Source organism: Electrophorus electricus, chromosome 23 (assembly GCF_041902795.1).
Source record: "Electrophorus electricus isolate QZ-2024a chromosome 23, ASM4190279v1, whole genome shotgun sequence".
Lineage (NCBI taxonomy): Eukaryota > Metazoa > Chordata > Actinopteri > Gymnotiformes > Gymnotidae > Electrophorus > Electrophorus electricus.
This window is the reverse complement of record NC_137519.1, coordinates 16,223,771-16,251,391: the sequence shown is the minus strand read 5'-3', so window position 1 is coordinate 16,251,391 and position 27,621 is coordinate 16,223,771. Positions and strand designations below refer to the sequence as shown.

Below are 27,621 nucleotides of genomic sequence, written 5' to 3'. Positions count from 1 at the left end.
TCTGCGCTCTCAGGTGGGGTAAGGGCAGCTGATGTCACCCTCATCAGCAGAGCCCAGCGCACAATCAGGGTGCTTGTTTTCTCTTGAGTTTTCTCTCAGTAACCAGTGCACAGGGAGGCCTTGGGCAGTGCACAAGGCATTAGAGAGAGAGAATGAGAGAGAGAGAGAGAGAGAGAGAGAGAGAGAGAGAGAGAGAGAGGAGAGAGAGAGAGAGAGAGAGAGATACAGAGAGCATGAGAGGGGAGAGAGAGCAAGAAGGAGAGAGAGAGCAAAAGAAAAAGCATGAAAGAGGAAGAGAGAGAGACACAGAGAGAGAGAGAGAGAGAGAGAGAGATGGGCACAGCTGAGCTTTACCCCCAGGACTCAGTGCACTCAATCAACAAATTACTTTCACTTGTTTTGAAATTAAAATGGCAAATGTAATGTTTGTCTCAAGCAATTGCTCTCCTTCACACATTCTACTAGCGCAGAAATGATTCATTCAGAAAATAACTTGAATGAATAAATGTTTTTGCCCTGTGAATGAAAACATAAACCCATACTTGCCAATGTTTACTCCAAATCTGTGATCAGATCCATTCTGTAATTCTCAGACTCACAGTTGTTTCTGCCCTTCAGTACATTTTGGTACACGATAGTTTATATCCCACTGTGAATCTTAACTAGGTAATGCAGCTCAGAGATGTCCAGCCACTCTGTTTTATAAATGGGAGCATCACCTCTCTGCACGGCAGTGAACTCCTTAGAATGTAATAACTGGTTCAAACAGGCATGGCGGCGTTGATCGCCCAGACGAGATGAGAGGAGGGCGCATGCCAATGAGATATGAGTGATGTGAGGAATGGGAATTATGATGTGAACACCATCCATTATCTGCATATTTATGACAGCACTAAGCAAACGTGTCATGTGCACTAGGGCTGAACTCGCTGTGTACTCAGGCTCCTACACGTCTCATCCATTCTACAGCAGCCAGCGGAACTGGCTTCTAATTGGTGTGGACAGTAAACACTACATTCTCATTCAAACGTCCCTTTTCATTCATGGTGTAAATAAACTGCTCTCAGTGCGAAATCAAGCCATCAACTTAATTAGACATGTGTATGTTTGCATGTATATGTGTGTGAAAGTGTGTGTGTGCATACATTTGTGTGTGTGTGCGTGTGTATGTGTGTGAAAGTGTGCATACATTTGTGTTTGTGTGTGTGTGCATGTATGTGTGTGTGTGCACATGCATTTGTGTGTGTGCATGTATGTGTGTGTGTGTTTAACCCACTTCTTGAATCCAACAGTGAACTTCTACTGCCCATTTAATTACTAGAGAGATGTAGCAAAGGTTGCAGACTCGGTGCACACTCAGTGCAGACTCAGTTTTTGCTTCGGGTGAGCCTCGAGAAAAGGACAATACACTAGATGACTAGGAATTAACTTGGCAGGTCTTTAAATGGACTGTTTTGCAGATTTTTTTTTTAAAGATTTTTACGGGGTCACAAAATGATTGTTCTTGAAGGGAGTGGTGACCCAAGGTTATTAATGGTTAACCTCAGGGTTATAAAGGGTTAACCCCAAAGTTATTAATGGTTAACCTCAGGGTTATAAAGGGTTGGGGTTAACCCCAAGGTTATTAATGGTTAACCTCAGGGTTATAAAGGGTTGGGGTTAACCCCAAGGTTATTAATGGTTAACCTCGGGGTTATAAAGGGTTAACCCCAGGGTTATTAATGGTTAACCCCAGGATTATAAAGGGTTAACCCCTGGGTTATAAAGGGTTAACTCCTCACTGTCATGCCACTAGTATTTACTGTGCATGCTCAGCATTACTTCCTGATTGCCTGATAGAATTACTGACGCTTTTCCGATTTCCCTCTTCTGTTGTTGCCTATTTGGAATTGTCTGCCTGCTTTTATTGCCTTTTTGGATTTTGACCTGCACTGTTTCTCAAGCTGTTTGGGATGTTCCCTGGCTCTGTAAATCCTCCTGTACTGGGTCTGACCCTTGCCCCTATTTTGAATACTGTTTTGAATCATCCTTTTCTGATTATAAAAAAGCCTCATTTTACCCACAAGAGTCTGAATTCCCAGAGGTGGCTCTGGGTATAGACCAGAGTTCTAGAGCAAGACCTTCTAACACCTTAACTTCACCTAATATGTCCCGTCTCTTCACATAAACTGTCCTCTGTCTTCACCTTTCCTAATTCTGCAGATACTGAGCAGCAGTCTCAGTATTGAATATCTCAGTGGCCAGCTACAGAACCATGAATCTCACAGCTCACATCTTCATCAGTCCAGGTAGTCAAGACCTTCTAGTGATTCAATGAGAGTCTGATCTGAACCGCACATATTCACAGCAAGTTTGTATCCACTGATGTGGAAAAAATGTTGAAAGTTAGAGGGAAATCTAGAAATAAATCTAGAATTACACTTTAGAATTGTACTTTTCTTGCTATTTCACATTATCAGTATGTTAATTTATGTAGAACTGAATGATAATGTGAAAGAGAATGAGGAAGTTATTGCAGTAGTGAAGGGAATAACTCAAAAATAAATACATTTGTCTGCTTGTTAATAAATAAATTTATCCACTTGTTAATAAATAGCTTTAAAATCAGCTTTAAATACTTAAAACAGACTTGTATATAACATTTCAATATTTGGGCCTCAAAGATCAAAGAAATCAGAGCTGTTCGACTATGTGTGGAATCAAAGAGCTGTAGAGAGAGCTGGGTGTTTACCACCCAGTCCAGCAAGAATAACTGCCCCACATCCCCACTGCACATGAAGATTCACTTCTCAAGGAAACCAGCTGCCTGTAGCTTCTGTCTGATCCTCCGCCTGTGTGTAGAACATCAAACCAAGCACCCCAAATCGCTTCCTCTGCCTTCATCTTTTTAGCAGTGGACTCTGGGACTGAATCTTCAATCTGATTACAGCAATCTTGGAGACAAAAGTGGTCTGGCTGGCTCAGTCTCTCGACAGATCCACTTCAGATGAGAGAAAGCGGCCCATAATCTAGCAAATTAACCCTGGGGGGCAAGCGGGGTTGGGGGGTTGTGGTAATAACTCGACGTTATTACCAGCTGTTGGTTCCTACTCCAAACAATGAGAAAAAGAATGAGAGTTGTCAGACTGTCAGTCAGCAGACGACTCAAATCCGGACTCACAGGAAATATGAGAAGAGGTCTGTAATTCTGGTGGCTGAAGACAGCCCTATAGCACAAGAAAGGGCATTTGATGAACAAGGCGTAATGGGGGACTTTGTAAAATTGCCAAAGATTAGCCTCAGAAGACAAGGGTTTTCACAGCTAAGATGAAGGCATCTTCAGTGCTGAGACAAGTGATGCACAGCTTTTCAGAATAGAAGTCCCAAACTGGCCCTTTTAGGCAACATCCTTTCCTTTGACTCCTCCCATAATCCCCACAATCCTCTTTTGACCCCTCCCACAATTTCACACTGTTTACACTAACCCTGATACCACCGATGACTGCCAAGGCATCGTTTTGCAGGAGGCAGAGGTGTCCGATGAAAAGTTGCTCCCAACACAGTATCTCTGCATGTAGAGGAATGTTCCAGTGTGACTTGGGCCACATCTGACCATGGCTGAAGTGAAAATTGAAAATATGGAAATCCAAGACAATAGATACCTTAACAAAAAAAGTGCATAAGAGATTTACCAGTTTCTGACAGAAAAGCCAGTGGGATTGGGTGGCTCTGCATAGATGTTCAACATTATGAATATGATGATTTAAACATAAAATGCAGATACAAAATTCAAAGTCCAGTGGTTCTTCACTTCAGATTAGGAGCCTGTTAGATACAGTGGTGTGACATTTCTCAGGTGAAATCCATACACTCTTCAGAGCTGATACATTAATACTGACTAATCCCTGAATGTTATGGTGTACTAGCCTAAATGAATGACCACTGGGATATTTTTAGAAAGGGGAGCTAAGGAAGGGAGTGTGGAGTTAAATTAGGAACATACATACTGTCTTGTGTGAAGTTTGTCTTTTCAGTGTGACCTGGCGTCGAGCTTGACATCCTGTTCGTGTGCCCTGCAGATAAACCTTAGTCACCTTAAGTCTGATCAAAAGTAGTCTGGTCTGCACTGGTATAATATCACAGTGAGTGGAAATATATCTTCACAATCTAGATATTGTGCTCAGTTGACATTGAAACAGATGAAAGGACAATGCAGGTTAAGCAGGGCACCTGGGAGCATGTCAACCATCATCTTAATTCAGGATTCATTTAGTGCAGATGAATCAAAGCCCAGCAGATGAACTCACTATAAATGTACTTTTTCACAGAGACACACAGAGCTGGAGTTAAGATCAGTTTTGTCAGTGCTGAAGCTTTAGACAGCACAAATTAATCTTCTGCACCCAGCCAGTAACTGATAACACCCTGGAAATGTTCTGCGTCCAGCCAGTGTTTGATAACTCTCTACAGATGTTCTGCATCCAGCTGGTGCCTAATAACATGCTAGAAATATTGTGCATACAGCTTGTATCTGACAGCACCCCAGTTCTGTGTCCAATCAGTTTCTGATAATATCCCAGAGATAATGCCATCATGCTAGTGTTTGATACCATCTCAGAGATGATATACTCATAAGTGTCTAATAACACCCCAGAGATAATGCACTCATGCTAGTGCCTGATAACAACCCAGAGAAGATGAATTCGTAAGTGTTTGATAACACCTCAGAGATGTCTACATCCCTGGATGTAGCCCTGATCCTGGCTGGTAAGTTACCAACTTATTTAGTATTTTAGTTTGTGCTGGAAAAACATGTTTCTTTACACTTCACCAGCTAAAATAATTTAATTGTATGTTAGATTATCCATGAGCATCCTGTTAAACATCCATTTCATTGAATCACATCAGTGGTCTCTCATCACTCCCATGATGTGTGTGTATGGACCTGGGACTCCTTCTCTAATGAACTCCTGCCCAGTTTCTGACCACAGGGGAGCGGGGAGACTACAGCCGGCCCTCTAGTGACATATTTATCCAACTGCTTTAATTTACTGTGAGTATTTGAACATTGAAAAATCAATATATTTAATTTGTATTTAGAACTTGCCTTTGTGCATTTGTGTGCATACGTGTCTGTGTGTGTGTGTGTGTGTGTGTGTCTGTGTGTGTGTACATGTGTGCACATGCACCTGTGTATAAGGTTGTACTGTCAGATGATGTGGTTTGTGTTTGTGTTTGTGTGTGTTTGGGGGGTATTACACTGGAGGCCCACAACACTCATTCAACATGACCATCGTTACGACCCCGTCTAGGCTGTGAGGCTGTAACAAGGAAAAAGAAGTACAAACGGCTAATGTGATGGAAAGTGTGAAAAAGTGAGCAGCAACAAAACAAACAGAAGCACAAATGGAAGGTAAAACAGTGTATTTTACAGGTTAAGATTCATAAACAAACAATTATACTGGTGCAAATGCCTTCAAGAGTGATGCTTTTATCCAAATTGACTTACAATTATTAATAAGTACAACTTGAGGGTTAAGGGCCTTGCTCAAGGACCCAATAGTGGCAACTTGGCTGTGGTGGGGCTTGAACTGGCACCCTTCCAATTACAAGTTAAGTACCTTAACCACTGAGCTACCACTGCGCCACATAACCCAAGCCAAAATAACAACACAAGAAACATACAACAAACTTTCTTAACTCTCTTTTCCTAACTTTCCACACCCACCAGTGTCCAAAACCAAAATACCAAACAAACAATATTTACACAATATTTACACTATATATATACAGATTCCAAAGCAGGAGGGGCAGAGCCTAAAACGAAGTCCAAAAATGGGGAAAAACAAGGTCATACACAAAACGTCATACAGATTTTCATTCACAGCAAAACAACTCCAAACTAACACAGTCTCCTTTCTCTCGTCCTCTCTTCTGGGAGGGGCCTTTAAATGGCTGACACAGTTGGCTAGGAAACCTGGCAAGGAATGGGGCGGAGTCTCAATCAGGGTAGAAATCCTGGCTGTGGATCTGGAGAACACACACACACACACACACACACACACACACACACACACACACACACACAGCCATCTTTCCGTAACACCATCTATACCATCTATGAGCACAAGAAAGACACATACAAACACACATGCATACAAACACACAAGTACATATGTGTGCATAAGTACACACACAGTTAAAAATAATTGCGGGAATTGAGAGAGGAACATGAGAATCTCATCTCAGTTGGACTATGATAGTGTGACTATGGCTGAAACGATGACTGCTTCAGAATGCTGAGAAGAAACTCAACTCTGTCTCTCTCTCGGTGAGCTTTCATATGAGTGTATTACCTTCGAAACATCAGGCTTTTTGTGTAGGTTCAACTACATTAAAACACATTTTACTAAATATTATTGTAATTAATTTAATCTTATTAATTTACTAAATATTATGATGGTAATGTATCATCCATTTGTGATCCTGCCAGCTTGTGCGTAAACAACTGTATGGCTGTGCTGTTTGCCTCTGAGAGCAGCAGAATCCCCCCCCCGCCCACCAACCCCCTCACTGGTGCTGCTGAACTGATTAAAGCCTCATGACCAATAACACTTCACGTCAGTGGTGGGATCCTGATGGCCTCCATCTGCTCCCACATCAGCTATGTCTTCTGAAGCAGCTGTGTTCTGCCCCATCCATCGTGTGCAGAAAATAGATTTATTTATCAGTGTTGTGCTGTAAATAGATTTATCAGTTAACCTGGGGATCCCATGTTTAAATAAATGCCTGCAGTCACTAAAAAGCAATCTGACATTCTATTTTCCGGACTGTCAAACAATTTGGGACAAATATCAATGTTTTTCATTTGACACTGGTGTTGCCAATCTCACTGGCAGGAGTCACAATGACAGAACTTCAGAAGTCACTTTGCCCTGTGCAGACGCTTTGTCGCAGGGAGACACTCTATCCCATGCAGAAGCTCTGCTCCTTGCAGACACTGTCCCATGCATAGCTCAGATTGAATCCCTTTTTTAACAAAAAATTATTTTGTATCCAAGTCCTAAAATCTAGCCAGCACCCCGAGAAATTTCTGTCTCTGTGTAATTGTTTGTTCTTTCCATACCACACTTGCATAAGAAAAGAAAACCAGAAAAGGAACAAATAGGATATAAATATTTTGCTGTTCCTGGAGCCTTCGCAAGATTAATTCTGTTTGTGCTTCTTTGCAGAGAGGGGCAGCTCAGTGCAACATCAAATCACCCTGAGCAAACAAAACCAAGCCCTAATGAGCAGGTAGGTCTCTTTCTCCCATCATCATGAGCACAGCAGCTTGAGGAATTCTGCAAGGCCCTGGACTCTTTGAGCTTGTAAAGTAGTGGTGGGAATTCAGGGCACGAGTCAGAGCTGCTCCTCACAGGTGGACAGGCAATTTGTTGTACCTTGTTGCACTGTCCTCCCTCAATATGCCCAGTCATCCTCCCAGTCCTCCCTTCAACATGCCCAGTCATCCTCCCAGTCCTCCCTTCAACATGCCCAGTCATCCTCCCAGTCCTCCCTCAATATGCCCAGTCATCCTCCCAGTCCTCCCTTCAACATGCCCAGTCATCCTCCCAGTCCTCCCTTCAACATGCCCAGTCATCCTCCCAGTCCTCCCTCAATATGCCCAGTCATCCTCCCAGTCCTCCCTCAATATGCCCAGTCATCCTCCCAGTCCTCCCTCAATATGCCCAGTCATCCTCCCAGTCCTCCCTTCAACATGCCCAGTCATCCTCCCAGTCCTCCCTTCAACATGCCCAGTCATCCTCCCAGTCCTCCCTCAATATGCCCAGTCATCCTCCCAGTCCTCCCTCAATATGTCCAGTCATCCTCCCAGTCCTCCCTTCAACATGCTCAGTCATCCGCCCTTTATTCAGCGTTCCTGAGTGAGACCTTTGTCTGCAAAGGGGTGGCTGGGTAGCAGAACATACCCCTTACAGGAGTGACCTGCGTTAGAGTGGCACTATGTGTGCATACATGTCAGCTGTGTTTATGATCCATGAAATTGCCTTTGTTATGATGGTCCAGAGTAATGGGTTAGAGTAGTTCATTAGACCACAGATCCTGGTTCACAATACATGAGATGAAGAAGGTAAAAGAATTTAATGAATCTAATTTGCAATAGCAGTTCGAACGAGCCTGATAATATACAACTGGTTATGGGTTTATTTGCAGAATGACAGTTTCTAAATAATGTTTGATCTGTTCTTATTCTGTCCAGGTGAGAAGTGCAAGCTGCTTATTTTCTGTTCTGGATATTCTTGACTTTGGTATTTACATTAGATCCCGGTGAGACTGACCTTTCACCTGCAGGAAATTGCCACCTCGAGCTGTCCAAATGCATCCTGCTTCTGTGCTCCCGCCATATGCATGTCAGCAGTGAGGAAGGCGAGCGGATGGAAGCCTCGTATGCTAATGACAGGACAGAGTTCACACATGTGCCGTGCTCACATCTTTCTCACTAGACTTCCCAATTTTCTGGGATTTTGAGGGTAATTCATACTGCTGAAACCTTTACCAATACACATGAATGTATACAGCATGAAACAGATTGGTATACATTTTTATTCATTTTATTTATGCTGTTATTGTGACGAGCACGAATCGATGTCGGTATTAAAAGATGTTTATTGAAAACTAAAGTAAAACGTGAACAATACAAACAGAAAAGTAAAGACTTTTATCTAAACGAGAAAAAAACACAATCACAGGTAAACACAGCGAACATTGGGTCACAAACGACAACAACAAAGTCTCTTATAGTCTCTAAACAGCTGCGACCCACAGAGTGCGACAACGGGACATTTATAGACACATTAACAAGGAATGTAATGAGGGACATGTGAAACAAGGAAGGAGGCCAACAAAGATGGCATGGCGACATGTGAGAGACAGGGAAACACAACAGAAGCACGTGGCGACACCTCAAACAGAACGAACGCCACGTGGAAAGTGGACGGAGGAGGGTCGCGGGATGTCTGGAGTGAGGAGAGTTTCTGTAAAGAAACTGACATCGTAGTGCTTCCAAAAAAGTGCCTTCGTCCTTATCCATACTTATATGAGCTAATATTAATGTTACTCTTAACTTCCATAATCGTTGATAATCTTCTGCAAATATTTTTGGGATCTTGTGATGTGTTTGCTTATTTTTTTTCACTATAATCTAACATTAGCGTTTTATCCTTTTATTGATATTTGATAGTGTAAAAAGCATCGGACTGGTTCACGTGTCTCAGAGCCATTTTTATTATAGATCTGTACATTTAGTCTTATATAAACTAGACAGACTGGACTGTCAGTACTGTACCTGCACAACTACATGGTGTAATTCAACGGGAAGCAGCAGCCTTGGTCCACTGAGACCCTGGTCTCTTCAGTATCCATACCTGAAGATATACAGGTTTCTTCAGTGTCAGTACTTTGTCTCTTCAGTATCAGTACCTGGTGTCTTCAGTATCAGTACCTGGTGTCTTCAGTATCAGTACCTGGTCTCTTCAGTATCAATACCTGAAGATGTACTGGTCTCTTCAATATCAGTACCTGGTCTCTTCAGTATCAGTACCTGGATTCTTCAGTATCAGCTCTATATCAGGCACTATGCAGTGCAGAGAGATAATTCACAGTAATTAATTAACATGTGAGTTATATACAGAGGCAGATAGTTAATAAGTGAATTACATAGAGAGGCTCTTTAACCCTCTGAAATCTCAGGGCATTTTCTGTTTTTACATATCTTTTAAAATTAACTTTAAAGGTTCTTATTTACAGTGTGATACCCATGTTTAATTTCAAAATGTTCAGACCAATCTCAGCTCTCGCCATAATGAGGTACCATTTGACCTAGAGCACTACATAAAGAAATAATATGACCATAAAGCTGAAAATATGAGATCAGATTGTAGAAATGTATCATATCTCAGCTGTTTTGGTGTTTGAATTAATTTTACCAAAGTGTCATGTTAAATCATATGAAATAAGTGAATTATATGAATAAAGTAGTATAGAAATATGTTATAAATGTCTAAAATGACATTTTGTACAATTTCTATTGAGTAAACATGTGGTCTATCAAATATGTCAGTATCAGAATATCAAGTATCATGTGTGCAATGAGAATTGAGCAACTATAACCAAAATTGGCAAAAACAGAGACGTCTCAGCTGCCCAGGACTGTATTCAGTACAGTCAAAACATTCATCTACACTGCACTAGCTTGCTTTCACACCAAAAAAAACCTTTAACAAAGTAAACATTTACTAATAGACAGCCAATTTTGTCAAACAAAAGTCATGACTCTTGTATTACAAATCACTTACATGAATTTTGCACAGAAGCAGCACTTAGGTAGGTAGCTAGTAGCAGACATTGTGTCTAAATGTGACTGTAGTTATCCAAGTCCACTATTATAGCGATATTGTGAAGTAACATTCATATAGTCATCAATATTTTTTATTAAAAAATAAAACCCCTCAGGCTCTAAAGCTCTGTTGTCTTCAACTACTTTCCAAAATCACTGAAACTTCAGCAGCTGTAAACCATAAAGCAGCTGTTTTTAGTTTGCCAGGAGGGCATTTATCAAGGCTGGGTATAGCTTAGGGGGTATAAATTTGGGGAGTTTGCTTCAGGGGGTATAACTTTAGGGAGTATAGCTTATAGGGCATGCATTGTCTTTGGGATAGCAGCACACCCACTGCAGACACATCTAACTGGGATGAGGGGATGAGGGTAGGTGTAACTGTTACCTCATTGAGGTCTCAGAGGGTAAGTGTAAGTTTTACTTCATTGAGGGCTGAGAGGGTAGCTGTATTTAATTGTTACCTCAGTGAGGGCTCAGAGGGTAAGTGTAACTGTTACCTCATTGAGGGCTCAGAGCGTAGATGTATTTAACTCTTACAGAGGGTAGGTGTAACTGTTAGGGGGACATAATCCTCCTCTTTTTCAATGAAGAAGAATCCTGCTGCAACTGGAGACATAAAGGGGAGAATAAATCCATGTTGTAGTGCCTCCTTCACATAGCCCTTCATGGTGGAGGTTTAGCTCGCCATGGTAAATGGCTCCAGGGAGGAGATCTATGGTGCAATCCCATGGCTGATGAAGGGGTAGCTCAGTGGCCTTGGCTTTGCTAAAATACATCAGAGAAGCCCTGGTAGGGTATAGGTATAGAACTGAGGTCTGGAGACTCCGGGCTTAGTATAGAAGTGGAAAAACAGGCAGATTTGTGCAAAGGTGTAGACAAGATTGCTCCAAGATACAAGTTCAGAGGCAAACCAAGAGATGTCAGCCTCATGTGTAGAACTAGAGATGTCAGCCTCCTGTGCAAGGATAACCCAGTGGCCTGGGTAGGAATAAGAATTTGATCTCCTCTCTAAGGAACAGACCAACTTTGAGAGTGACCCAAGCAATCTGATGTTTCACCACTCCCTCACCTATAGGTTGGCCACGGAGGGACATCATTTGCAGTCTAAGAGAATTGTGGGAAGCCGTAATTGTGTAGCTAGCTCTGAATTTATGAAATTACTCACTGTTCCTGATTCAACCCAGGATAATAGTCAGGGTAAATTAGTGGTTGTTAATTTGTAAAAGAGAAAATTTTCTTACATAGGTGATGGTCTTCAGTCCCCTGCTGGGCCACCTAGGACACCTTTTACAAAGTGCCTGTAGAAAGATGTCTGGTCTGTTTTTGTGAAGTAAAGGGGGTGGGATCAACCTTCACAGGTTCAGAATCCTCTGTGGTTATTTCATGCTAGTGGTTATGTGGGACTGGGTGGAGACCCGGGAAGCAACAAAATATGGGTGTGGCTTATGAGTGCATCTGAGGTTGTCAATTGTAATAGTCATGATGGAGCTCAGACAGGGTTGATGACTCACCTCGACAAGCGAGTTCTATTAGTAGCTCATCTTTAATGCGGTGGAGCTAGCTCTCCAGCCGATCCCTGTGGTGACATCATCCAGCCTGTTGCTGTAGGGTCAAACACTGAATACAATTCAGGGTCCTGGTTGTCCCGTGTGAGTTCCTCATGCACCTGCTTCTCCAGTCAACAAAGATAATGCAGAGTGTACGCTTTACTTCTCAGAACTGAATTGTTGGGTATGACAGGCAAAGTACATGGAGCACTGCATCAAGAAATGTTTACAGCAATCTGGGGAGCCATCTTACTTCTCCGGGATGGTGACAAGAACACAGGCAGCAGGAGCAGCAGGAGAAGTAGGAACTGCAGACACGGCATGTGCTGGCTGAATAAGTGAGAGCATCTGAATGGTTTCTTGTAGCTCAGTGACGACAGCCTCTTGCTTGGCTAGTCTATCATGACCCTCCACTGGATCCATTATAAGGCAAAGTATTGTGTAATGAAAGTAAGCACTTGAGACAGAGCAAATCCTATTGAAAGAGGTTTTATTTTCCACACCAAGCAGGGTACTGAGCACATGGGCATCTGGCTCTAAGCCCACTTCCTTCTGTGTACAGCGAGAGTGAGTTCATTTTCATAGTCTGAATGATCCAAAGTGGCACCAGGAAGGCTGAGTTCAGGAAGTATCCAAGGGTTATTCAAGCAGCAGGGTCTGGAAAACAGGCAGAGTTTGACAACCAACAGGGCAATCTGACAGAAAGTGCAAGGTGAGAGGCAAGGTCTAGAATACAGTCAGTGTCTAGAGTACCATCAGTGTCTATAGAGTACAGGCAGGGTCTATAGAGTACAGTCAGGGTCCAGCAACTAGCACAGCAAACCACCAGGATAACAGCTTGGTAAGCAACATAATAGTAGCAGTTCTTCACATTGAGACTGAGACTGAGAGTAGAATAAACAGGAAGGAGGGGAAATTAAGCCCAGGTGAGGCTCATTAGTATTCCAGTGAGTTAGATTGGATCTGTCACTGAGCAGTGGATGTGGGAGAACTGGGAGAACTGGTGAGGTCTGGAGGATTCGTAACATATATGAAACCTTGAAACCTTCCTTATATTTGTTCTTGCCAGGACCATGGTGCTGTGCAGAACAGCACTCGATGCTAACTGCAGCCCACCCCTGCACTTTCAAAGCACAATCTCCTGTGGTAAATATTTTATGGTCAGTATGAAGCCAGGCCTCCATCTCCCAGTGGACTCTGTGTGTGTCATGTATTAGGCTGTGTATAAAGTCATTTGGGCAGAGTAATGAGATCTATTGGAACTGCATGGAGCCCATTATTGGCTTGGGGAACCTGCAGGCCATGAACTGGAAAGAGAATGAGAATTAGACAAGGTAGTGTGTAAGTGTGTTTCTACTGTTTTGTTTAGTCTTCATTGGTGGGTGTGTCTATGTGTGTGTAGCAGGGGTTGGGGTGTATGTGTGTGTACTTATCAATCGGCTGTGTTGATGCTCAGTAAACTTGTAGCTTGTAGTTGTTCGACACATGACACAGTTCCTTCGTTTTCTTGCCTTCATTTCCAAGCTTTTCTTTTGTTCTTATTTCTGAGGCTTTCCAAGAAGTGTCAGCTGAAGAGATTATGAAGACAAGCACCTGCCACAGAGAGACAGATCGCGCTCATCTACCCATGATATGTGGCCATGTTGAAAATTTGTGCAGGGCCTACAGGAGCTGACTGGAACAGCATTTCAGTACAGTGGAGAGAGAGGAGAGACACCATGCTGAATAACACCGGCAGTCCAAGAGGGGAAAAGAATGTAGAGTGAAAAGGAGAAAAAAGAGAGAGAAGGGTAGAGAAAGAGAGAGGGGGAAGAGAGAGGGTGGGAGGATGAGAGACAGGGGAAGCAAGTGAGAGAGAGGAGAGAGAAAGAAAGATACCTAACTTGTCTTTCTGAAAGAGAATTAAGTAGATACCCTGAGAAAAAGGCATGAAGCTGCACTATTGCAGAGAGGCGTGTGTATAGGAGACGTGGATCCTGCACTTGTCTAAGGTGCCCGTATTGCCTGGAGCATCTGTAGACTTTTAAATCCTCTTCACTCCAGCAGGACTGGGGAAATTAGATGGAGGCGCTTCACTGACTCGGTGGAAGAAAAGCACCTGCTCTGTCGGCGCTACATTTAAACTGCCCTACTTTAGCATTAGAACACAAATTGAGGTCAACAGATGTGTGCATATAAGATGTCACTGGATCCAGTGAAGGAGATGAGGTTGGTGAGATAAGGTCACATTGTTCCTCTCAGCCAGACACAAACACAGACTAGTCACGGACCCAAACCTGCCAAGCACCTGGCAAAGACGCCACTCACTTAGTGGCCTGGGTTCATTAGCTCTCGTCATTACACAGAAAACTCAGCAAACTAATAGTTGCACCTGCCCTGCCCTGTTCTGCCCTGTGGGGCATTAGCTGTGAGCTGGATATCTCGAGGTATGTGATTACAGAGGGGTGGGGTAAGGGTGGAGAGAGGGGTGGAAGCTTGTGCCTGGGCTTCTGGGAGTTCACTAGTACCAGAAAACGCTACAGCCTAACTCATTAGTACACAGACCACACTACAGCCTGACTCACTACTACACAGACCACTATAGCCTGACTTACTACTACACAGACCACACTACAATCTGACTTACTACTACACGGACCACTACAGCCTAACTCACTACTAAACAGACAACTAAAGCCTGACTCACTACTACACAAACCACACTACAGCCTGACTCACTACTATACAGAACACTATAGCCTGACTTGTTACTACACAGACCACTACAGCCTGACTCACTACTACACAGACCACTACAGCCTGACTCACTACTACACAGATAACTATAGTCTGACTCAATACTACACAGAACACTACAGCCTGACCTGTTACTACACAGACCACTACAGCCTGACTCACAACTACACAAACCACTACAGCCTGACTCACTACTACACAGACCACTATAGCCTGATTCACTACTACACAAACCACTATGGTCTGACTCATTACTACACAGACCACTATAGCCTGACTCATTACTACACAGACCACACTACATCCTGACTCACTACTACACAGACAACTACAGCCTGACTCACTACTAAACAGACCACTACAGCCTGACTGACTACTACACAGACTACTACAGCCTGACTCACTACTACACAGACCACACTATAGCCAGACTCACTACTACACAGACAACTACAGCCTGACTCACTACTAAACAGACCACTACAGCCTGACTGACTACTACACAGACTACTACAGCCTGACTCACTACTACACAGACCACACTATAGCCAGACTCACTACTACACAGACCACACTATAGCCAGACTCACTACTACACAGACCACACTATAGCCTGACTCACTACTACACCAGTTATATTTCCCTCCCCCAGGGCCTTGCCTCTGCTTTCCTGCACCTGTCTATCTCTCTTTCTTGCTCTCTGAGTATAATTTCTCTCTCACAATCTCTCTTTGCTCATCTTCCGGTGTCAGCTAAAACCATACACACATACACACACACACACACACACACACACACACACACACACACACACACACACACACACACACACACATACACACACAAAACAGGTCATCCCATCTCCTCTTTCTGTACAGACTCTGTGCTCTATCTAGCAGAAGTCCCCCACTAACGACTCTTAAGCCTGATGTGACCTGTGACCTCTCTAGAGACAGAAGACATGCATATGGATCAGGCTGTCTTAAACATATAGTGGCCTCCATGTAAAGGTGAGGCCCGGCAAGTATTGCCATAGTAACCGTCACCATGAGAACACGTTACTCTGTAAGACCTCTTGATAGACAGGAGGCTGTGTACACAGATAGTGTGAGCTGCCTTGGAGATGTAGCCCACACACACACACACACACACACACATACACACACACACTCCAGTACTGTATGCAGGAGCATGTAGGACAGTTCAAACATGCTGCTTTTACTTCTGTGTAATTACCACTGACAACAGCATGTATATGATACATCTTATACTCCCTTAAACACACACAGATTCCTCATAAAAACACACAGGCCCTTCATAAACACACAGAGACTCCTGTAAACACACATAGACCCTTCATAAACACACAGAGACTCCTGTAAACACACAGAGACTCCTCATAAACACACACATACTCCCCATAAACACAGACTCCTCATAACACACACAGACCCCTCATAAACACACACAGACCGTTCATAAACACACAGAGACTCCTCATAAACACACACATACTCCTCATAAACACAGACTCCTCATAACACACACAGACTCTTTATAAACACAGACTCCTCATAACATACACAGACTCTTTATAAACACAGACTCCTCATAACACACACAGACTCTTTATAAACACAGACTCCTCATAACACACACAGACCCCTCATAAACACACACATACTCCTCATAAACACAGACTCCTCATAACACACACAGACTCTTTATAAACACAGACTCCTCATAACACACACAGACTCTTTATAAACACAGACTCCTCATAACACACACAGACCCCTCATAAACACACACAGACCGTTCATAAACACACAGAGACTCCTCATAAACACACACATACTCCTCATAAACACAGACTCTTCATAACACACACAGACTCTTTATAAACACAGACTCCTCATAACATACACAGACTCTTTATAAACAGACTCCTCATAACACACACAGACTCTTTATAAACACAGACTCCTCATAAACACACACAGATGTCTCATAAACACACACAGACCGTTCATAAACACACAGAGACTCCTGTAAACACACAGAGACTCCTCATAAACACACACAGATGTCTCATAAACACACACAGACCGTTCATAAACACACAGAGACTCCTGTAAACACACACAGATGTCTCATAAACACACACAGACTGCACGTGTGTGTTTTTTGTCCTCCACTCTGTCTCCCTGTCATAGCCACACTAAGCACACTAAGCACCATGTTCATGTACTGTAGTTAATATGAGGCCACAACACAACAGAAACTTGGCTCAGAAGGCCAAGGGGAGTATTAGCTTACACAAACATGCATATTTACACACACACACACACACACACACACACACACACACACACACACACACAAACAAACAATCACACAAAATCACAGTGAAAAATGTCAGCTGTTTCAATCCAGTTAGGGACATTTTGTGCTTACAGAGATACATAAACACACATACAATCACACCAAGGAATTGTCGCCCTAAACATTAAAAATCTCTTCATGTTTTCTACCTTTCATGTGAACATTCAGACACACTAGTTAAAAAGTAAGAAAGAGAATGGTTAATGAAACAAGGGATTTTCTGTTTAGTTTTTGGCTCTGTTATGCTGTTTTTTCCAACACATAATGTTTCTTCGTTAAAGTACAGATTTCTTAAAGGAATCAATGTCACATGAAACACTTTTAGTGTTTACTAGATTTCAATTGTTTTTTGCTCATATGCAAACAACAGATTACAAGAGCACCAGGTTGGGTTAGAGTAGTGCCAATAAACAAACTTAACCCTAAGCAAACTAAACTCTAAACAAACTAAACCCTCCACTTTTCTGAATACACTTGTCTGTCAGGATTCACTGTGAGAAATGTTGACATTTTACCACAAAGAGAAAACTAGCAGAATTTAATTACAATCTAAATAGATTAAAATTTTTACGGCATTGCAATAATTTCGTCTCAATCTAGGGACCTTGAAATGTTCAATGATGAGGAATCCTCAGGCTGATAATTTAAGATGCTTTCTCAGAGTCACTGTAGCACTTGAAATCCTAGTTTAATCCCACATCATAAAAGATCTATGGTAAACAACCAAGCTGAGGTGTCTGTTCAGTGTGAATGGGTAACAATAACAACAGTTTGTGTGTTTAGTATGTCTGGTGGTTTTTATGTGGTTAGTATGTCTGATGGTTAGTATGTGGTTAGTATGTTTGTCTCTCAGTTTTAGGGTCTTGGGTTTGAGTTCCTATCTGGGTGGAGTTTCCATGTTCTCTGTGCATGGGTTTCCTCCCACAGTCCAAAAACATGCAGGTTAGGTTGACTGGATATTCTAAAGTGTCCTGTATGAATGTGAATTGTGAAAGTATATAGATATATGTGCATGTGGTTGTGCGTCCGTGAGTGTGTGTCCAGTAATAGTTGTTGCTTTGTGTGTGTGTATGTCCAGTGATGGTTGATGCTCTCTGTGGGTGTATGTCCAGTGATGGTTGGTGCTCTCTGTGTGTGTATGTCCAGTGATGGTTGGCGCTCTGTGTGTGTGTATGTCTAGTTATGGTTGGTGCTCTGTGTATGTGTATGTCTAGTGATGGTTCGTGCTCTGTGTTTGTGTATGTCCAGTGATGGTTGGTGCTCTGTGTGTGTCTGTGCCCAGTGATGGTTGGTGCTCTGTGTGTGGGTATGTCAAGTGATGGCTGGTGCTCTGTGTCTGTGTCCAATGATGGTTGGTGCTCTGTGTTCATGTATGTATCCAGTGATGGTTGGTGCTGTGTGTGTGTGTGTGTCCAGTGATGGTTGGTGCTCTGTGTGTGTGTGTCCAGTGGTGGTTGGTTCTATGTCCTGGTCTTAACAGCCTCTCCTGTAGTTTCTGATAGAGGGAACACTGTTACACTGTGTGCACACTGGCAGCTGCCTCTCATTGGTGTGTGAGTGATTGTTAAATCTGATTTCTGTATGTACAGTAAAGTGCCCTGGGTTTGAGAAAGGTGCTATATAAATGTGACTAATATAATAATAATAATAATAATAATAATAATAATAATAATAATAGAGTCTGGGTGGTTTTGATACTGTATTTGCTTACCCACACCATACTTACCCACATCTAATGACAGAAATGGATATAAGGTTTAATATGTGTCAAGCAGAATATAATTATGATTCCAAACCATAGTAAACAAATATGTCAGACAGAGTAAATTATATTGCATATTCTATTGCAGAATTTATTAGTGTAATACAAGCCAATCAGTTACATGTGACAGTTGGTTAGATAGTGTAATGAGGCAACACAAATTATACTGTAAATAACAGAAATGCAGCATAGAAAATTCTACCTGAATATTATATACAGATGTAGAGGGAAAGGTAGAGAAACAGTGAGGGAGAAAAGTGCGAAAGAGAGAGAGAAAGACACCCAGGGATGGATTCTCCATCAGCTCCACTCAGCCCCACACCATTTCCTCCAAAACTCCAGACTTCCTCCAGCCTTGACAAAGTTCAGGATTTGCCACCTCTGACCAATCAAAAGCAACCACACATTAGTATCACCACCCCACAGGACAACAGCTACAGGAACTCATAAAATTTAGGATTATTTTATAGTCCTAAATGAAATTGTCCATTTGTGGTGGGCAGAATCCCTGAAGGGCAATAGATGATCTAAACAGGCTTTGAATTTACTGTAGTGGAAATTAAATATGATGTAGAAAATGAACTTTGTGGGAAAGTGAAAGGTCCCCCTCAAAAATAAATGTCTAACTAGTTCATGATACATGATACACAATGCACAAAAGACTGGACCTTCTCAGTCTAACTACACCATCATACACAATATACAGAAGACTGGACCTTCTCAGTCTTCTCAGAGACTGGGAAGTTCTGCTGATTCATCCCTAAACACTGGAGTCATGAATATCATCAGAAAATTTGTAAAAACATTATGACAGAAACAAAATCTTTTTCATTCCTTACATAATATATGACAGCTGTTGTAATGGAACTATGACAAATGTTGAAAATCACATCCAGTTTCTTAAAAGGTTCATGTCAGGGAAGGGAATATATTCACTAAGACAGTATTATGCATATTAACTAAAAAAATATTACCCATATAAAGTGGTTAAGGGTTAACCTTGGTTAGTACCTGCCATCTATCTGTACTCTACAGAGGCCCCTGACTTACCTGCTACGTATACACTAGAGGCCCCTGTCTGCAACCTTAGCACTGGGGGCCCAGGCATTGTGAATGCAGTGATTCCCGGATGCTCTCTTATGAAAATGCTATTATAACACTCAGACCAAAGACTCCTTTCTTGATCACATGCATTTATCTTCCCCTTTGCCTGGAACCTTCACTCCAGCCACAGAAAAAGCTGAAAATGGCATCTTCCTTTGAATGGTTGTAATCTTCAGACCTGTGATGAGTTGGTAGTGTGTTGTAGCTTCATCTTCTGCTGAGCCCTTAGGTTCCTTCTCTTTTCTGTCTGCAGAAGAGTTCAAAAAGGATAAAGGTCCCTAGTCTCTCCTCTTCATATTATCTGCACTTAAAGGACTGGACTCGTAACGTTGCTAAAGACATTATCTTGAACACAGTAGGACACCCTCTCACTGGTGTCTTAACTACATTCTTTAACTAAACCTTGCCTGTGGATATCTGCATGTTCCTTTCCCGTAAATAGGAATCTTCACATTATGGTAAACATCTGATGAGGTAATAAAAAGAGGTTTATAAAAGAAGTTTAAACATTGAAATAGAAATAGTAATAACATAAAACATAAAGAATCATAGAGATTCTATATCCTTATAAAATTATCTGTTTTTACGATTCTGGGTAAGCCAATGCAGACCTGTGTTAGACAAATCATCCCTCCACCAGGTGCAGGATGACACCGGAAAACAACCTCATGTAAGATGAAGTCTTCTCTTGGATTGGAGTGGTACCAAACACCAACTGATATAGGTATTTAATATCAATTTGCATATATTGATTAATGTATGGTATAAATATAATGGTGGAGATTTCAAACACTAATATGTAAAAGAAGGTTGGGTGAATACATAATCACTTCTGACAAATGTATAAAAATGTGGGTTCTTTGTGTGATTGTCAGACAATCTCTGGACAGAGATGCAATAATGCTTGTTAACACTGATATGTACTAAAAGACAGGACCAGATATTCTCTTCTACTAATTCTACTAAGTCTGCATTTGTTTTTGTTGAATTAAATATAAATTATTACACCAGCATATAGAGGAATTTAGGAATGACACTAGCATAAAATAAAAGCCTTTAAAGAGATGTACTCATCATAACTGTGGTTTGTCCTGGAGTCCAAGAAAGCAGTGTTGCCTGGAAACATCATTGGGAGTCAGAAAACTGGGAACTGAAACACACTGTTTACATCCACCATGAAGCTTCTATAAGCATATATTCATGTCTATAAATAGGACCAAGAGACTATAAACCAATAAATGACTGGATATATACAGTTAGCAGTGGGAGACTTGAACGACATGCCATGTGCCTTGTTATGATTGTCTGTAGCTCAGGTGTGCGTACATACACCAAAACAAGCATAAATTCAAATAACCAATCCAAAGGATGAAACAGTGCAAAAAATATAATATAATAATAAATACAGCACATCAGTAATACACAACTATTATATAACACCATGATGTACACTGATAAGTGACCAGCCTGACAACAATTTACGTCATTGTATGAAAACATAATTTTTTAGACAAAGGAGAGCTTCAATTATACAGTCATTCAGTGCGGGCTATCCGGTAAGAGTCTCAAAAATAAATGATTTAACCAAATAACACTCCTTCTGTTCTTTGATTTGTCAAACTCATTAGCCAGAGTTATATATATATATATATATATATATATATATATATATATATATATATATATATATAACTAATAGATAGCACTGCCACTTAATTGATAATACTTCATTTGATATCAGTGTTAATCAACTTTGTTTTGATACAATAGAGCTAAGAAAGACCATAAAAATATCATATTATGATGAAGGAGGTGATAAAAAGAGAAAGCTCAATGCAGAGGGTAATTGCAATTTTTTTAAATCATTTGTCGAGATACCAGTAGTAAAAAAAAAATGGCATACAGCCATTTTCGGAAAAGGTGACAATAGCAGCATGTGAGATTATGTCAAATAACACCATGTATTATTGATTATGTTAAATAGCAGCATGTGAGATTATGTTAAATAACAGCATATTATGTTAAATAACAACATGTGGGATTATGTTAAATAATGGCTATGTGGGAATATGTTAAATAACAGATATGTGGATTATGTTAAATATCTTCAATCCACCTTAGTTCTGTGCCTCAGGTTTCAAGTATCCAGTGCCCAAAGACCTAAGAGATTTAAAAGACCCAATAACAACTATATTTAAATTTAAAATAAATCAACATTACATTATGAAAGAAACTTGGGCCAGTTTACACTTATTAAGGGGAGACCAGAAATTAAATTAATTTTGAATGGAGAACAGACCTACTCATTAATATATGTACAGCTAATTTAATCTTTTAGAAGTTTAGAAATCCATCTCATAATGTAAATCATAAAGTAATTTTTGCAATACCACAACAAAAATTTATTCATCTCTAATGCACTGAGCAGAGAAGGGCAGGCTGTGGCGGTCTCCACCCATTACACTCACCATGGAGGTCTCCACCCATTACTCCCACTGTAGAGGTCTCCACCCATTACAAACACCATGGAGGTCTCCACCCATTACTCCCACTGTGGAGGCGTGTGGCCATGAGCACAGCAGAGAGATGTGCACTAACACACACACACACACACCTACACCCACATATAAATATATCATCCTTACAAATCCTGTTTTTCACATTAGTCAAACTAATTGGACTGCTTCCAATTGGACTAACTGGATTGCCTTTAACAATACATAAATACATACATAAATAAACATACAAGATATAAGATATAAGATAAATCCTTTACCATAATTTACCAAGAATGTGCACATATTTACCAAATTAAAAATACAAAAATGAAAAACACATGGCACTTGTACAGTATTCAGTTAAGCAGATGTGATATTTGATTTTTTTACCCTTTCTGGTGAATGAAACTCTGCTGGTTGTTGTGAATGTATTATGTTGATCTGGTTTAGGTGATAGGTTGTAGCTGTTAGGTGGAAGAGCAGGTATCAGTCTGATCTCCTAATGCACCAGACAGCTCCTGCCCTCTGGTCAGTACGACTATGAATTTTAGGTGTATTGTAATTCTGCCCATTGAGCTGGTCAGGTATTACACAGGTTGTCATGGCAACACAGTAGTCTGTTTCAGTTGGTCAGTAGCTCTGCCATGTTAAGTGACTATTACATTCTGAGGTGGGGGTGGGGGTGATATTTCAATCACTGGAGAAATATCAATTCATCAGAGCAGCTCGCTGAATGATGATTGGCCTGATAATCATCTAAGACATGTGTGGTAATCAGGGAAATTCAATAGAGGTGTGATTGTGCAGTCATTATAGGCCAGGGGAGCCTCTGAGAACTATTTGTCAGAGCCTTTTGTGCACACACACACACACACACACACACACACACACACACACACACACACACACACACACACACACACACACACACACACACAGACACACCCCTTGTCATTACTTCTGTACCTGACCCAGGATGCTTAATAACCCAAATCAGATTATAAAGGTTCTGCCTGACAGACTGATTCTCAGTGTGTCATCAGGACTTGTATCCGGAACTCACAATGGTCACCCAGCATGCGGCAGAGCTCAGATAATGATGTGTGTGTTCCCTGATGTGCATTCAGTTATCTGAGAGATTGGCATTTTCCTCTAAACTGCCTATTATTTCCCTGTCAGAAACTGGTGAGGCGTAATTCAGTCCTGTAATCTTCATCATAGCGTTTCTTTATCATGCGCTCTCACATCCACTAAGAAAATGACTGTAGCATAATTCAGTATTTTATCTACTACATTCTGTTTGATGTTCACAAACGGTCTGTTCAGTGCACAGTGTCCTGCCTGAGGTGAATGGTTGTGCTGTCAGGAGGTCGGGGCTTCTACTAGGCTGAAATAAGGCTTCCAGTACGTCTGCAGCCCAGTAGGGCCACGTTAGGTGGGAGATCCATCTTATGGAAGAATGATTACAGTTCTAATTGTATAGTCTGCTAGAGCCACAGTCTCATTTGTCATCTGGAGGACCAGTGACTCTGCGATGTTGGACCTGCTTAACCAGGGGCTCTTTGTGGAGGTATGAATTGGAGACAACTGACGTCCCCTCCTACACTTTAGAAGCCCAACTGCAGCCTGGGTTCAGGAGTAATTATAAGCAGTTTAGCATTGCAAATGTGGGGTCGGTGGTTAAACACCACAGGACAAATTCAAATTTTTTTATTGTATTTTTATTCTGGAAATAACACTGAAACAGACCTTGTAGAAATAAATTAACCTTATGAAATATATCTTTTAAAATATAAAGATATTTATTTTATCTTTGGCTTTTTCTTAGGTCTTAGAATTTAAACATAATAGTGTTTTAACTCTAATGTATTATCATCATTGGTCAGCAGGTCAGTCTGTTGGATAAAGCTCAAGAAAGCTACAACATAAAACTAAACTATACGTGATTCCTCTAGGCACCCACACTGATCTGCCACAACATTGAAACTACTGACAGGTGGCATAAATAACACTGATTATCTCATTACAATGGTGGCTGTCAGGGGATGAGATATATTTATATTACGCAGCAAGTGATCAGTTGATGTTTAGGAGGCAGTCAAAAATGAGCAAGCATGAATGACTTTGACAAGGGCCAGATTGTGATGGCTAAACGAATGGGTCAGAGCATCTCCACAATCATCTTGTGGGGTTTCCCCACTATGCAGTGAGTCTTACCTACCAGTCATCAGACCCAGCGACAGGGCATAGGTTAGGCTCATGGGATTAGGGTTAGGGTTAGGGCTAGGTTAGGGTTAGGGTTATGGTTAACTCTGACTGCTGACAGGGTCATGGAGAGTGAAGGCTCACCCACAGAAGAGCTACTGAAACATTTAAAGATGGCTATGACAGGAAGGTGTCAGAACACATGGTGTATTACAGATTACATCATATGAATCGGCATATCCACAGACTATGCTGACCCATGTACTCTGTACACTGTACCTCCTGTACCCTGACCTACACTACCCTGCTGAAAGCACTTTCAGTGAGCATCAGATCTGAACTATGATGCAATGGAAGAAGTTGACCTGGTCTGAAGAATCATGTTTTCTTTGCATCACATGCACAGTTAGATGTGTGTGTGTGTGTGTGTGTGTGTGTGTGTGTGTGTGTGTGTGTGTGTGTGTGTGTGTGTGTGTGTGTGTGTTGCTTAGTAGGATTCACATGTGAAGAAGGCAAGCCAGCAAAGGCAGTGTGATGCTCTGGTCAGTGTTCTGCTGGGAAACCTCAAGTCCTGGCATTTATGTGGATGTTACTTTGACACACACCACCTACCTAAACACTGTTGCAGCCCAGATACATGGCTTCATAACAAAGGTCTTCCGTAATGGCAGTGGTTCCGTAATTCAAATGGTTTGGGGAACATGAGTTCAAGATGTTGACTTGGCCACAAAATTCACCAGATCACAATCCAGTCAAGCATCTGTGGGATGTGCTGGAAATACAAGTCAGATCTATGGAGGCCCCACCTTGCATCTTACAGGACTTAAAAAAGTTCATGTACCACAGGACAAACTCAGAGGGCTTGTGGAGTTCATGTACAACAGGACCTGCTCAGAAGTTTTTAGGAGTTCATGTACCACAGGAAACACTCAGAGGTCTTAGTGAAAGCCACCTCTTGAATATACATGGGGTACAGCATATTCTGACATGACGATAACCTCCTTGGATATTTCAGTGAAGTTTGATCATTCTTGTTTAAATACCACCATATTATACACCTATAAACTCTCATTCCCACTTACAATACAATTCTTCACATCTCAAGGCCTGCAAAAACTCCATCCCTCACTCACAGCTACTGAGACGTATTCACAGTGAGTATGAAGACGTCCACCAGAAATGTATGGAAATGTGTGAATATCTTCAACTCTGTGGGTTTCCTGAGGAAGTCATACATGACATCTTTGCTGGTGTTTTACCTGTTCAGAGAGTGGACACACTGACCTATAAACAACATGCTGTTAAGACTACAAGAATTGCCTTGGTGCTGACTTATCATCCTACAAATAAAACAGTAGTTGATATTATACTTAAACACTTCAGGATCCTCCACTAACCTCCTACAGATGAGAAAATAATGTTCAAATAATGACTGTGGTACTGTAGCCTGTAATTGCTTAAGATGTGCTACATGTAAATATACAAACGCTTCCATTAAAATAACTAGAACAAAAGGATCAATTCCCAATCCATCTCACAAATCATTGTGGGAGTTTGTCTACCGTGTTACTATAACAGATGTAATCAGCTTTACACTGAAGAAACCAAGAGAAGACCTGCTGATCAGTGTGTTGAACACCTTTAGACCATCAGGATTTGTCGTTTCCAGTGATGACACATTTTAATACTAATGAACACTGCATTAAGATAGATAGACAAATGCTAAATTGATAAATATTTGGAGAATTATAGGGATATGCTACATACACAAAGTGCATTAGAATTAATAAAATATGATCTGGTTACAAGAGCTCTCCAGGCAACTAAGGAATTTAGATCTAATGGTATTGGGAGACATTAGGAGAGACCCAGGTACACCATGAAGTAAAAACAGCGAACGTGTGTAAATGACATTGGAGTTAGACTAGGACAGGATGGAATGTCTCCAGCTTCCATACCTACAGTGCTGAGTTTAGCTCTCTTAAGGAAATGGAAGTGACCGTTGTGTTGGGGTGTGTGGACTCTGGCTGCAGGCCACACCCTGCTGAGTCCAGCTGCAGGGCACACCCTGCTGGACCTCCGGTAATGCGCTCTGGAGAAAGTGGGTTGGAATTAAATGTCTCAGGTGTTTGTGGGCAAACTGATGACACAGTGAAGTCCATTCAGTCCCGAAGGAGCCCAGAAAATACGAATCCCTTTGGGCTGCATCAGTTCCGCTTTGAACCTGCACCCTACAGAACACTGTTAAGAAGTCTGCACATGGTCAAACTCTGCCTGATCACATTTAGTCTCCTTTGGATTGTCCAGTTTTAGTATATACACATGGCGTGCATTACATTATCACTGCTGCAGTCCTGTGTGAATGAGCCATCCCTGAATACAGATACAGATTTTAAAAGCATAGATTTGTCTAGCAGCATGTGCAATCTTTAGGTTTGTAAACTGGAAGAAAACAAGAAAGTCTTGCTTATTCTGTTTACTATGCATTTGCTTACTGTAAATCCTCATGCAAATGAAATTTCCATATCAAAATATAGAATTGCTTAAGGTGTCAGAGTTGCATTTGACTATTTACATATATACATTTCAACAACACCCCACCCCCACATCATACAGTTAGCCTTTAGCAGAAAGAGCGTTAAAGTTTGGGCAGAATCATCCTTCTAGAAGTCAGCATGTCTCACAACAGCCAACAATAGCCCCCATGAGCCTCTATGCATATTTTAACATTTTGAACATGAGTGGGATAATAAAATTCAAAGAAAAATGACTCAGATAGTGGGAGGAATTTAAAGAGGAGGTAAATAAATGTGGAGTAAAAAGATATCCCTCAGGCAACATGTGGTGGTGTGGTCAGCAAGGACAACATCTGAAATGCAAATAGTGAAGGAGGGAAAAACCGTCGAGTAATGGACATCAGAGAGGACACACAAGAGATGCGAGGACTCCCACACTGAATGGACATCAGAGAGGACACACAAGAGATGCGAGGACTCCCACACTGAATGG

General features: G+C 41.5%; 1 long non-coding RNA gene across 1 annotated transcript; it reads left to right on the top strand.

Annotated features, from left to right (window-relative positions):
• The first annotated feature begins 231 nt into the window (after window positions 1-231).
• On the top strand, window positions 232-10,026 carry LOC145653263 (uncharacterized). The gene is made up of 4 exons (XR_014119648.1): window positions 232-5,032; window positions 5,292-5,392; window positions 7,212-7,275; window positions 8,302-10,026. It is a non-coding gene; the product is annotated as an uncharacterized LOC145653263 (long non-coding RNA).
• Window positions 10,027-27,621: the final 17,595 nt, after the last annotated feature.